Here is a 13,148-nt window from a genome sequence, read left to right as displayed (position 1 = left end):
ATTCTCTGAAGCTGGAAGCTGAATGACTTTTCCATACTTTACTACTTCCATACTTCCAACAGTTGGGCTCTTACATATTTTTCTTTTTTTTTTAGCTTAATAGCCAGACAAGAAGTGAGTATATGTTTAAATAAAATGTATACAAGTTTTAAATTAAGTGCTCTTATTAGCTACTGCAATCATTTTACTTTTTCTGTTCTTGAATTTCTTGAATATGTTGTATGTCTTAAAAAAAAATCTGTTTTGAATATTTGTATCAGCCTAATTTTGCTATATACACTAGTTGTGTAATGTCACAAGGTGAGAAATAATGGCAGACAGGGAAATCAAAAGGCAAGGACACCCTGGGCTTATCACAGTGAGCTAGGATGTGAAGGAATCTCACATGTTTACAGTTAAAGACAGTAGGAAACTAAACAAGAGACAGTGAATTCTAATTCACTAGATGTCTCTGCAAACCTTACTGCTTTTGCCAACACTTTTTTTTTTTCTCCCCCTTGGAAGATGGCACTTTCTAGTTTGTTTAACAAGGTCTGGCTGATAGCTGGTTATAACAAGTTTTGACCAAAAAAAGAACAAAACTTATCTTGGAACAGATCCCCACTCAGCCTTTCAAAAAGAAACTGCATCCAAGGGTGCAAAACCAGATGAAAGTCCTGATTTTCAGTTTTAGTCTAATAGTTTACAAATGTGTTTTTATTTTTTCACATTGATTCATCTGTCACAGTGCAAGTGATGGAACACACTTCTTTCAGATTTGTATCTGGCTTACACATTTTAATGGCTTGTGTAGCACACAATCAACTGTGAATGCTGAAAAGAATAACAAGACCTAAGTTAAAAGAGGGAACTGTTTTTCACAAAGATTTTCTGTAATTTATATTCCTAATGAAAGCAAATGTAAATCTTTTCTAAAAGAAATGTAAAGCTTTTAGGAAAATACAACCCTTTTTAAAGGCCTTAGGGTTCTGACACGGTTTTGTTATTTTGGCCTTTACCCAAACACAACTAAGAGAAATGGGATTATTACCAGTGCCTACAGGAGGCTGTTAGGAATGAGAGACTCGCATAAGCTTCTTTGACTGGATGACTTCTAAAAAGAGGTGCTGATGACAGTTCTGTAATAAAAAGTAGACTTCCAGTAAAGCTGACTTCTAAGTACTCTTGTGTACAACATTTAGAGAACTTTTTTAGACATTAACACTACACAGTGATAGCATGACTCATAATGGAAACCTGTCTTTCACCTTAAGCTGAAAACATGTTTTATACACCACAAAAGTAACCTCAAAAGGTCACTGAACTCAGCTGAACAGGTTTTAGAGGATCAAATCAAGATGACACAAGTTGTGGAGTAAAAAGTTTAAACTCAGAAAATACAAATGTCATATGCCATGACCGGTTTCTGCTTTATTGGTAGCACTTTCATTACTATTACAGTTTAAGTAAGCTTAGGCAGAGTATACCCTTCAGAACGAAATTAATATTTATTTTCCAATTTCTGCCATCTGGTTTAGAATCAACAGATTTTATGCCTGGTTTCATGCCTTTAAACCCTTATTTAAAACACTGTTTAAACCAGCTATTCGTTAAAGACAGCCAGTTGATGTCAATGCAAATTCAGCAAATAAATGAATACAATACTACTTACTAATTCACTGAGGGAAACTAAATTTACACTGAAAATATGCACTCAAGTTTTGGAACATGACTATCACAACTGTGACTACAGACCTTTAAAATTTTACAGCTATTCTGTATTCACCTTTCTATGTAAAAAGGTATTAGTTCTCACTTGTTTTTCTGGAATGCAAACTTAAGTAAGAGTCATTTAGCTTGATGGAAAGGGACTTTCAAAGAAGCAGAGGATGCCTTCCTTAGTATCTGTATGAATGCTGATTATTAATGGCCAAGCATCTTTCACATGAAATCCAAAGGTATTGTAAAGTCTCTAACAGACTTCACAGCAACTGTGAACATCTCTAGAAGATTTAAAATTCTTTTCAATGTCTGTTCTTGTACTGTTTTGCACTTTCTGCAATTCAGCTTGCTGATGACAGGCAAAGTTCAGCCTCCAGTGTAACTTAATATTCTGCACGTCTGTTTTTTATTTTTCTGATGCCTGAAAGATTGTTTATTATATCAAACTTTTGCTTGAATATTCAAAACATACATTCAAAATTAATTTAGAAGTGTGTGGGAATGTGCTATAATTTATCTTAGTGGAACAACAAAATAAAACCCAATCTAAGGAGAGAAGCCAACAAATTATTTTCCATATGAAAGCTTATTAAAAATGCATAAAGCACACTTATGGATGAGCAGAATTCAGTGTGTACACAGTATTGTCTAAACATAGTGCTTTAGTTATTTAACTTATTGAATTGCCACTGCTGTAGGAAGTACAGGTCCCTGCAGTTTGTATGCTTTATACTTTTTTATTATAAAATCAACTTCAAACAACATGACTGTCTTTCAGCCATTAGCCATGTGATATGATCATACTATGAAAAGATGCTAACACTACTCATCTTATAATACTAAGGTTTTAGGGGAATCTTCTTAAGAGACATGGCAGAGTAAAGAGAGACCTCTAGGCACTGAGCAGCAGAGCTTGAGTTAGAGGTGGGATGAAATGTGTAGTTAGGAACATTGAGGGGAAAGTGAAGCAAGAGTTCTGTTTTGGCAGGAGAAGGCCTGTTTGATTGGTTCAACTACATATGGAGATGGAATCTTAGTCAGACACCAAAAGCCTGTGTGGTCTTTCACTCCAACTTGTATTACCTCCACCTGCATTTTATATCATCCAGCAACTTAACTGCAATCCAACTGCTCTGAGCTCAGATTTAACAGGCTTTTCTCTCAGGTTACGAGTAAATCCAACTACAGGTTTCACTAAACTATAAAATGACTTATGTGTAAGTGCTGCTGACTGGTCTGTGCTTCAGGTGGATTCCAGACAGCTCCAAAGATACAGTACTCAAGTGGGCCTTGCCATAGAAGCTTGTATATCACATATTCCTCAGAAGTATTTATTCACATTATCTTAAATCTAGAAAGGATTAAATAATCACCTACCCTACACTATTGTGGAAAACATGTGGATTTAGATTTTTTTTCTGGCTGTTTTCTTTAAATATAACATTTTTATTCTATCACAGTACTCATGACAACAGTGACAGTAATCATTTGATGTGCAAAAAATCCTTCATAATTTATTAAAGACTAGGATACTGTAGTATGGAAAAGACTACCTGAAATGGAGAAAACTGGGAACACATTTTAAGCTTTATTCAAAAAACAATGCAGCACAACACAGAGATCACCAGCTTTGTACCCGCCCCCAGTCAAGTAGTATTTGCATGGTGCTTTTGCTCCAGCCAGTTGAATTGAAAAGCACAATATTTAGGCTAACATTATTTTAAACCTATGGCAATATCCATTAAGAACAAGCAGAGAAAAAAATAATGCATAACCTCTCATAAAAAATAATTCAGACTACATTTCTCAAACTATAAATAATTTTATACCAGCAAAATCCCAGAGGTTTTAATAAAAAAGAAACAAAATCCAAACACTCATTAATTTATTAAATATGTTCTAAAACTTCAGGATGATCTTAAACATAAAAATGAAAATTTTGAAATGTCTTTAGAAAAACACTCAAGTTACAAGACATATATATAAAAAAGCTAAAATTGAAATTTAAATTTTATATGTAGACTACATTTTTAATACTGCTGAGCCTATGAAAGTGAAAAATACATTTAATCGAAGTTCCACTCAAGGCAAAGATGACAGGCTGTTGGGAAATTTCTTAAGGATGGTATTTTTGCATGAAGTGGTCTTAAATATAACAGTGTAACTTGCTTTGATTACAGCTGAGAAATGACACTTAAGTCAATACTTGGCCTTGTAGAGGATAAAAGTAAAAAACACACTTGACACTAGAATGCAAAAACAAGCTTAAAATCATTTGTATGAAGAAGAAATTAGAAAAACAATGCACTTGCTTTTCTCTTTACCTTACTGTACATGCAGAATATATATCCTTTGCTTCTCTGGCAGCTCATGTTAGTTGCACTGTTTTTGTCACTTCTCAGCTTCTTTCCAAGGTTCAATCATCACCGAGTATTTCAATGCCATACAGTTTCACCTAGAAATCTATGCAATGTCTCAAGCCACACTTCACTAGAAAAACAGAATATACTTATTTTTCATCAGTCTAAAGTCATCTAATGGGACAAGGCTTTACAATACAAAATGAAAACCCTTCTATAGACGCACACTTTCAGCAAATGCATTTCTTAAAAACATGAACTGACTTCAAGTAGACCAGAACAAATATATCTCATATTATCATACCCATTCTTTTCCCATAAATTACTCAGTATAACTACAAGTAATTTAAACCAGTGTCAGATGCTAAAGGTAGCAACAATGTTACACAAGAAGTCCACAATAAGGACTGAAGGTTTCAGAAAGCTACCTTTGAAACTTTTATATCTTTGTAAGACATAGAACCACTGAAAAGGAATTAAAAGTCAAAAAAACCACCATCACATAAACACACCAGAAAATATGTTTTCCTTTTGCAGGGGAAATGCACTAAACATGCCGTCTCGACGTTAGCTACTAAAGGTTCTCGGATTCCCACAGAGCCCAGCCCTGACAAAGATCAGGTCACCAAAGCAAGGTGTAACCATACAAAGTATCCCTCTACAGCCTGACTTGGCATGTTTGGACACAGCAATACAGAATGAGACATAAGCACAGGAAAAAACTTTTGCCATAAAGCTATTCAGATATGCAGATATTACAGTACCTATAGAAGTTTCAACTGTTTATATTTTGCTAATCATAATTTGTTTTGATAAACTAGAACAGGAACTATTTAGTTATCGATTGAAACAGGAGAAAAGCAGTTATGGGGCAAAATAGAAGGTGGGATCCAGGTGAGGGAAATAAAACCCTGAAACTATAATTCATATAAGGAGGTTCCCCTCAGTCCCCAGTTTAAAAAAAAATTGTCATTATTACTAATCTAAAACTTTATTTTGCAGATCTCAGGTGATGATAGTTTGAATGTAATACATTAGGTGTTACTGAACTCAGTCCCTGATAATGATTATCAGTTGCAATTCAAAAAACTTTTGTTTCCTCCTCATTGCTCTACACAAGCTACATTTGGGTGCTACCTAGAACACATTACTTTCAAATTCAGTTTAAAGCCTTATTCTTCGCACACGGTGGATTAACTTCATTTAATTTGTTATACCAACACATGAAGCACATGAAAAAATTCAAGCACTTGAACTTTGTTCCTAAAATTTCTAGAAGCCAGATAAAGCCCAGTTTTCATACATCCATTTAGCTGTATTTGTTATGAAGTCTTAAAAATTGATACGGTATGCAGGACTGACAGCTTTAATGGTAATAAATATTGGAAAAAAACGTTCCTGAGATAGCACTATTAATCAAGTTACAGTCTTCTATTTTGTCAAAAATACTAGTCATTGTGTTAATTGCAAGGTTTCAGGTGACAATCAGTCAGCAGGCTCTGCTGATTGAGACGGGTCTTTTAATGACAGTTTAGGTGATTATATTCACGTTATATTTAGAGCTTGTTTGGGCTGCTTGATTGAAAAAATAACAGAAAAAAACCCCTTGTAACTGACGTGATTGTTTCCTAGGAACGAGAATGACTGGGGGACACAAAATCTGCAGCTCTTGGATTCCATTCCTTTAGTGGCAGAACTGCAGGCTCAGCCACCAACTGGCAGCAGGCTGCACCTGTTCACGATGAGTGAGTCAAGAACCAGCCATACTCAGTGCTAAGAAAGCACATCAACTTTGAAAATGAAGTATACACAACTGAAACTATGTATTTAATATCAAGGGTATCTGAAATTACCTTGCTTTCTGAAAGCTGCTAAGTTAGAGAGTACTGTACATATCCACTGAAAATATTGTTTCCTAGATATTGCAAATAATAACAGCATTGCAAACAAACAGTAAGGTCAAAAGAAATGACCTTCAATTGTTCTTAATGTCCATTCACATATAATTTTGCCACCATGATAAATTATAGTAATAGTAATTAATTCTATCATTTCTTTGCAGGCCTGCCAGATGACCCTAACTCTCTTCTCTGATACAAAAGCAAGTCCAGAAATTTGTTTGGGTTGGCTAGAACTATAATTTTTCCAGAAGTTTTGGAAGACTTCATAAAGGTATGAGTTTGAGGCAGTCAAGACACAGGAAAATATGTACTCAGATTGCAGAAGAAAATAAAACAACTCCCACTTATTCTCTACAATAAAAATGAATGAATGTAGTTTCTTCAGATATAAAATATCCTGAAACATAAATTTCATTTGCTTGGCCATATGATCAAGACAGATGGCAATCACAATTTCTCACCTCAATCAGTGTGCACTTTTCTCTTCAGGCTGTAACACTGCTTTACCAGATAGCTCACCCTGAAGCATCATTTCCAAACACATGTTTCCGTAACCCTGTTAAGTAAGGCTAAAGTAAACATTCTTGGATGTAAGAAAGGTTTACTGATCATTAATTAATTACTGAGATTACAATGATATCTGCTAAATTGTTCTCCTGTGGACAGGCTGCTAACATTGCCAGAATATCATTACAAATATTGAAATTTGTTAACTGTAAATTCCACACATGGGATGGCAGACCTGACACTGTGACTGCATAAAGAAAAGGGTTTTGCCTAGGCTGATAGTCTCACATATTTGGTTTGAGAATAAAATTTACTCATTCTATGAGAAACGAATGCCTATCTTGTAATTCTGAAGCATGACATATGTATGCTGTTAGCCACTCACTATTAAGTCATAACACTATTGGGAACAGACACTTGTTAAAATGAAAATGTCATAAATGGGAGGTTAAAGAACCACACTGACAGCAAATTCTCGCTGTCAGAATTCTACCAGAAAGTTGCCTTAATGTCTTATTAGTGAACCACTCAGGAACTTGGTCTGTTTTCTGAGCTCTGCTGGTATTCAAGGAATGCTTACCAGATGCTTACCACATACTACCTGTTGGGTGGAAAGGGTTAAAACCAGAAGATACGGTGAGGAGGAGGGAATAGTTGTGCTCACAGTGACCTTGCAGCTGGGATTGCTAAAAATGTCAGTGTGGGGAACAAATATGTCCATTTTTTATGTTTAGTGTGGTTTATCCTCTGCCTGTTTTAAGTGGAATTCTTGTAACATAACACTCTCACAGAGATGCACAAAGCCTTTTGTGGTAGTGAGGCAGGCAGAGACCCTCCTGGTGGCCACTAGGATGAGCTAAACCCAAGGAGCCTGTGTCTCTGTGTGTCTCTGCTGCCCTGTGTTGTGAACAAGGTAATTAAATAAATCTACTCTGCATTTTAGCTGTGGCTTGGTGGTTGCCTTGATTACCTGTGTTTCACACATTACCTAACCAGCACTGACAGGAAGAGACATGGTTCAGGATGTGTATCCTTGTGGAATCTTCCATCTTCCCAAAGAAGCAGGTCTTCACGTGCTACCTTGCTCGTCATCTCATTGTTTCTTACTGAAACTGTTCCACCTAGTATAAATTAACTGCTGCTTATTAAAGGAAAATGAGGAGAAAAACATTCTTTGGCCTCAGCATTACAGGATAATTAGGCAGGTTATTATTTGAACATGGATTTTCATGTTCCACACGTAATAGCACAGTCATTAGAAGAAATGCAACAAACCACAAATGCACAAACTCCCTGCCTGCTGAGCAGCATTCAGTGTGCCAGCAGGTCCATCCAACATGGCCCTGGGGTTGAGCTTGAGGGCCTGTTACCTTACTAGCAGTGGGAGCTACTGGTTTTATGCAACCCCACTAACAAAATCACATACAGGTGTCGGATACTTACAAAGATAGAAAGCAGCAGCTGCTACAACATACTGAGGTCTTCATAAAGCTGAAAATGTTGGACTCCAGTGTCTAGGTCTGTTTTGGAACTTCCCAAGAAAAGGTAACTTTTCCCTTTTTGAAGCACTCTAAACAAATAGTGAAACTAAAGGCTTCAGCCTTTACAACTGTATTGTTCAGGGATTTTTGTTATTTGCTGTGAGAAATACTTGAGGTACTTACATGAGACAGTCTATTGGATGACCACGTTGCCTCAACTTCAGTATGCATTTGAAGCTCTTCCCAAATGCCAAATCTGGAAAAAACATAGGTACAAAGCAAAGCATAATGGTTAAATTCAACACTGATTGGAATGTTATGAATAGCTGCCTGACCAAAGTGCAAAAATTGTAATTACAAATGACAGAATATTTATCTGACATTAGCACTTATATTTCTCATAGTGAGTCACTACATTATTGTTATAAAAGTACAACTTTATGCAAGATCAAGCTTCTATTCCCAAATCTGAAAGAGTCTTGATTTTTCAAATTAAGTTACAGGGTTATGGCTCTATTCTTGAGTGTGGCTGCAGATGTTATCTTAGCTCCACTGAGCATATTGGTGATTGTATCTTCCCTAAAACTCTTTGTGATTCAGTAACCAGATATTCCTTTGACAGAACTCCCCAAGAATCCAATCTCATAGTCTGTCCAAACACAGCGGTGTTAACACAAAGCACATCTCACAGTGACTTTCAATTAAATAGCCAGTCAAGGAGACTGAATTCATAGTGCTCACATTTTCATAAAGCAGTGTAGTAGCAGCAGCTGTTCTGAAGTTGTAAAGCCTCCTCAGTCAGCAGAAATTGAAATTCACATTTTAACAAAGAGAAGGTGATCCAAAAGTTATATGAGGATTCTGTACTTTCCCATCCTGAAAATGGGAAACCTAAATTAAGTATTTACATGACAGAAGAGAGAATAAGGGAAACATTACAATAGCCTGTTGATAAAAAAAATGAAAGAATAACTGGATGCAAATCCCAGTTTTTCGTATCTTTTACTGAATTTTACTGAGGGAAAAACAGTAGATGGGCCTCTAGCCTGAGGGTTGAATCACGAAACCTGCAGAGAGACAGGCACCTTACCTCAATCTGCAAGAAAATTTAGAAGTCTTCTTTTGCCAAACTAAGAATGTGCTGTCACAGCTGGATAATTTTCCATGCTTCTCAGTTCCCTACTGTGTATCCCTGCATTCTACCTTTTGTTGGCATTAGCAACTGTGTGGCCCTAAAGTAAAACAGAACAGCTTGCTTACATTTTGAAAAAGAAAAAAATTACTTGTTTTTAGCTAGACAGCAAGCTGATCCATTTTGTGGAGCTCCACAATTACCAGAACCAACTGCTTAATTGAAGAGAGAACACATACTTCAGGATGTGGGTAGTAACACCCCTTTTGAGCAAAAGATTCTATCTTCAGCTGAAACCATCCTTTAGATAGACAAAATACAACCTTGTATTCAGCTTTTCATTATTAATTATTAACACCTAATTGTTCCTTGTCCAGTACAGTTGCTTTTGGTGGATATTGTTAGCACCGCTGTAACTATGATTCCTGGAGCTGACATGCTTACAGGAATGATGATGGTATTATATGCATACCTGATGCATGCTTCCTCAGCAAGCCCTGCAGCCTTTTCTTGCAGCTCTTAGGTGGGAAGTTATGAACCCCACAGCAGAGCCCATGGAATGGGGTGCAGGCAACAGCTCTTCCCAGTGCCAAGTGCAGAGGGAGGTCAGAGAGGCTAAACTGTTGGATCTGGAATGAAGTATGCACCAGTCTGCCAATCCTGGTACAGGAACAGTAACCTCCAGCAAAGAGACAGCAGGCAGGGAGAAGTAGCACTGCAGGAATCAGTTAAAGGCTGGTAACACCCTTAAGCTCAAGCAGCAGTGATGTTACCCCTAAAGATCTGTTTTTGGGGCTAGCACTTTCACTAAGCACTAACAGAAGCTGTCATAACTTTAGCTGAGAAGTGAGATCACAGGACTTTTTATGTTGGCAGATTTTTAAGAATGGGTACAGATGGACTGTCAATAGCTACAGTTAATTAATACTGAAGCTACTCCAATGAAATTTATTTTCTACTCTATAACATACAAATTAGTCTTTAGTAACAGCCAGATTAGCAAAGCACACTTGACTGCATCTGAATTAAACTTGTTTATAATATCTTTTACATCCACCCTTTTAAACTATAATATTTTGCTACATCTATTACTGTGAATCCTTCGGAAAAAAAAACCCACGTAGCGACAGAAATGATTACACAAGGAAAGTAGGAAACTGTCAGTTCTACATTGCAACCCAATGCTCAGGAAAAATGCTGCTGATAAAAACATTAATTTATGTGAAGTTTCAGTTCCTTTGTACTTCTGTATGTATTAGCCTGCCAACCCAACCACAAATCTCACAGATGATCCATGATAATTTGTCTTGGATTTTTTCTTGTAACAATGTCTATGCAGAAGCAGCATTAAGCTAGCAGCATAACCGTTTTTATTTTCAAAAAGCCTGTCTCCCTGTATTTAATAAATAACCACATATGCCATCAAGCATCTACTTATAAACAATACGCATTCATGATCTCACTAAGTATAATTCTAAACCTATACTGCTGCAATATTGTAATCTACTGCTTCAGCAATTATGGCACCTTTAAAAGGTCATATCATATAGAACTGAATCCTCCCTGACAAATACTACATGATAAAATTATACTACAACACAGTCTATGTCATGCATGAAGTACACTTCAAGAAGAAAATTAAGCAACAGCTGAACCTAGATGGGTGTAGCCAGAATGTGTCAAAAAAGCTGACAGCAAAGAAAGCAAAATTAATATAAAGAAAATATTTATAAACTGACAGATTACAGATTTGAAGAAAAAGTACCATTAATGACAGAACAGGAAAAATACTACTGTGATTCTTCTGATTATAGGAGAAAAAGCCTTTCTCCTGTTTGGGAGGATTAGGTCCATAACAATCTTTCTATACTTGTATTGGAAAAATAACAAATTTGGGTCTTCCCATCTGTCCATAAGAATACTCAAAAAAACACAAGGCCACAGGATTTCTCTGAAATCCAGTCAATTGAACTGAATAATTCAACTGAATTTCTAATTTGCCTTGAATTTCTAAATTGAATGTCTTATTTTTTCAGACATTTAAATGACAAATGTTTAGAAACTAGAAATATAAACTGCAACTCAACATTCCAACTACATTCAAGTGGCAAAGTCCGCTGCTTTCTATACAATTACCCAACACCAGCAATCAAAATCATAACCTAGCAACAAACAGAATTAGGGTCAAAATGTACTTCAGAGTCTGTCTGGCAAGTATGCAAAGGTCACTGTAAAGGTAGGAGCTAATCACACCAAGACAGCAATGCACCAGCAGCTGTATTTACTTACATTGATTTCAACTGTTAGGGGAAAAAAGAAAATGAAAACACAACTAAGGTTGTTAAATGCACAAATGCAAATGTTTGCTTCTGACTCAACAGCTTAAACAATATTAGTCACAAAATCCTGAGATTCAGTCACTTCTGCTTCGTGAACATTTCAGTTTTTGCTGTAAATTTAATGGCATTTATGCAGAGGAATGAACAGACCCTCCAATGAAAACACTTGTACTTCAGTGCTTAACATATAAAATACCTGCTGTATATTAGAGCTGGAGTAAATTTAAATGTATAACTGATGTTTCTTCATGCACACAGACTATAGATAATAGCACAGAAATCCTGCATATGTTTCAAAACAAGAATGAACAGCACTGTTAATGGGTTACAATAGTCACATGATAAACTAAAACAACAAATGCTGATAGATTCACGTTGGTGTATATAGTATTGTACATTCCTTCTAAAAATCAATCTTGAATTCTCTAAATTATTCCTGACTGAGGCAGTTACAACTGAAAGAACATGTTTCAGTGGTAACCTACAAATGGTGAAAAGGCAGGGAAGCTTTCTTCAGCAAGTGCATAGGAAACATTGCCAGGGTACACACAGATTGCTTTATTAAGGAACAATGTGATGACATGAAAAATAGAGCATAGTTCACTTTTAGTCAGACTGTTGAGCAAAGATTCTTTTTCTGTCTTTGGAAACAGAAAAAAAATGGCTAAAAAGAAGCTAATAAACTTAAAAAAGCCCCACAGCTTTACAGGCAGATGCATTCAACTGAACCATTAAATCACAAATCCTCGTATTCTGTTGTAAAAGTTGGATAGTCAAAGCCTAAATATAAAACAGTAAAATACTTTTTTGCAATCCCAGAAGAAATTGTCATAGTTTTTGGTAACTTTTGACAAGAGTCTGTACTTGATATTTATCTTTCGTAAAAGAATTTGTGTGTCTGCTAAGCATAACAGAACACCATTAACAACCATTAAAGAAATATCTAAGATATTTACCAAGCACATTATTTTTCTAATTCTGAATTTCATCCATAATATCAGAATGGTACATTCTTAATATTATTTCATATATTGTCAAATTAATGATATATCAGAATAATTTACACAAACTAACCCTTTTATTTATAACTAATGCAACATCACAAAGTAACCCACATTATCAAGCCACATGTATTAGTGCCTATGTCTCTTGGAGATAAGTAATTTTCATAGAAAAATAGAATCAGTAAGGCTAGAAAAGATCTCCAGCACCACCATGCCAACAAAACCATATCACAAAGTGCCATATACAGTCTTTTATGGAATGCTTCCAGAGATAGTGACTCCGCCATCTCCCTGGGCAGCCCATTCCTATGCTTAACTACCCTTCCAGTGAAGAAACTCCTCCTGATACCCAACCTGAACTTCCCTTGGCACAGCTTGAGGCCATTTCCCCTTGTCCTGTCACTGGCAGTCTGGGTAAAGAGGCTGCCTCCCACAGGGCTACACCTTCCTCTCAGGCAGCTGTAGAGAGCAATAAGGTCTCTCCTGAGCCTCATTTTCTCCAGGCTAAACAACCCCACTCCCTCTGCAGCTCCTAGGATTTACTCTCTAAACCCTTCAACACCTCCATTGTCCTTTCTCTGGACTCACTCCAGCCCCTCAATGTCCCTTGTGTTGTGAGGGGCCCAGAACTAGACACTGCACTCATTGTGGCCTCACCAGTGCCGAGTACACAGGGACCAATCCCTGCCCTGCTCCTGCTGGCCACACTACTGCTGATACAGG

Source organism: Pseudopodoces humilis, chromosome 6, assembly GCF_049639895.1.
Source record: "Pseudopodoces humilis isolate 2021_Gansu_Grassland_sample_001 chromosome 6, ASM4963989v1, whole genome shotgun sequence".
NCBI classification, from domain to species: domain Eukaryota; kingdom Metazoa; phylum Chordata; class Aves; order Passeriformes; family Paridae; genus Pseudopodoces; species Pseudopodoces humilis.
The sequence above is the reverse complement of the archived record's forward strand: the minus strand, read 5'-3'. Positions refer to the sequence as shown.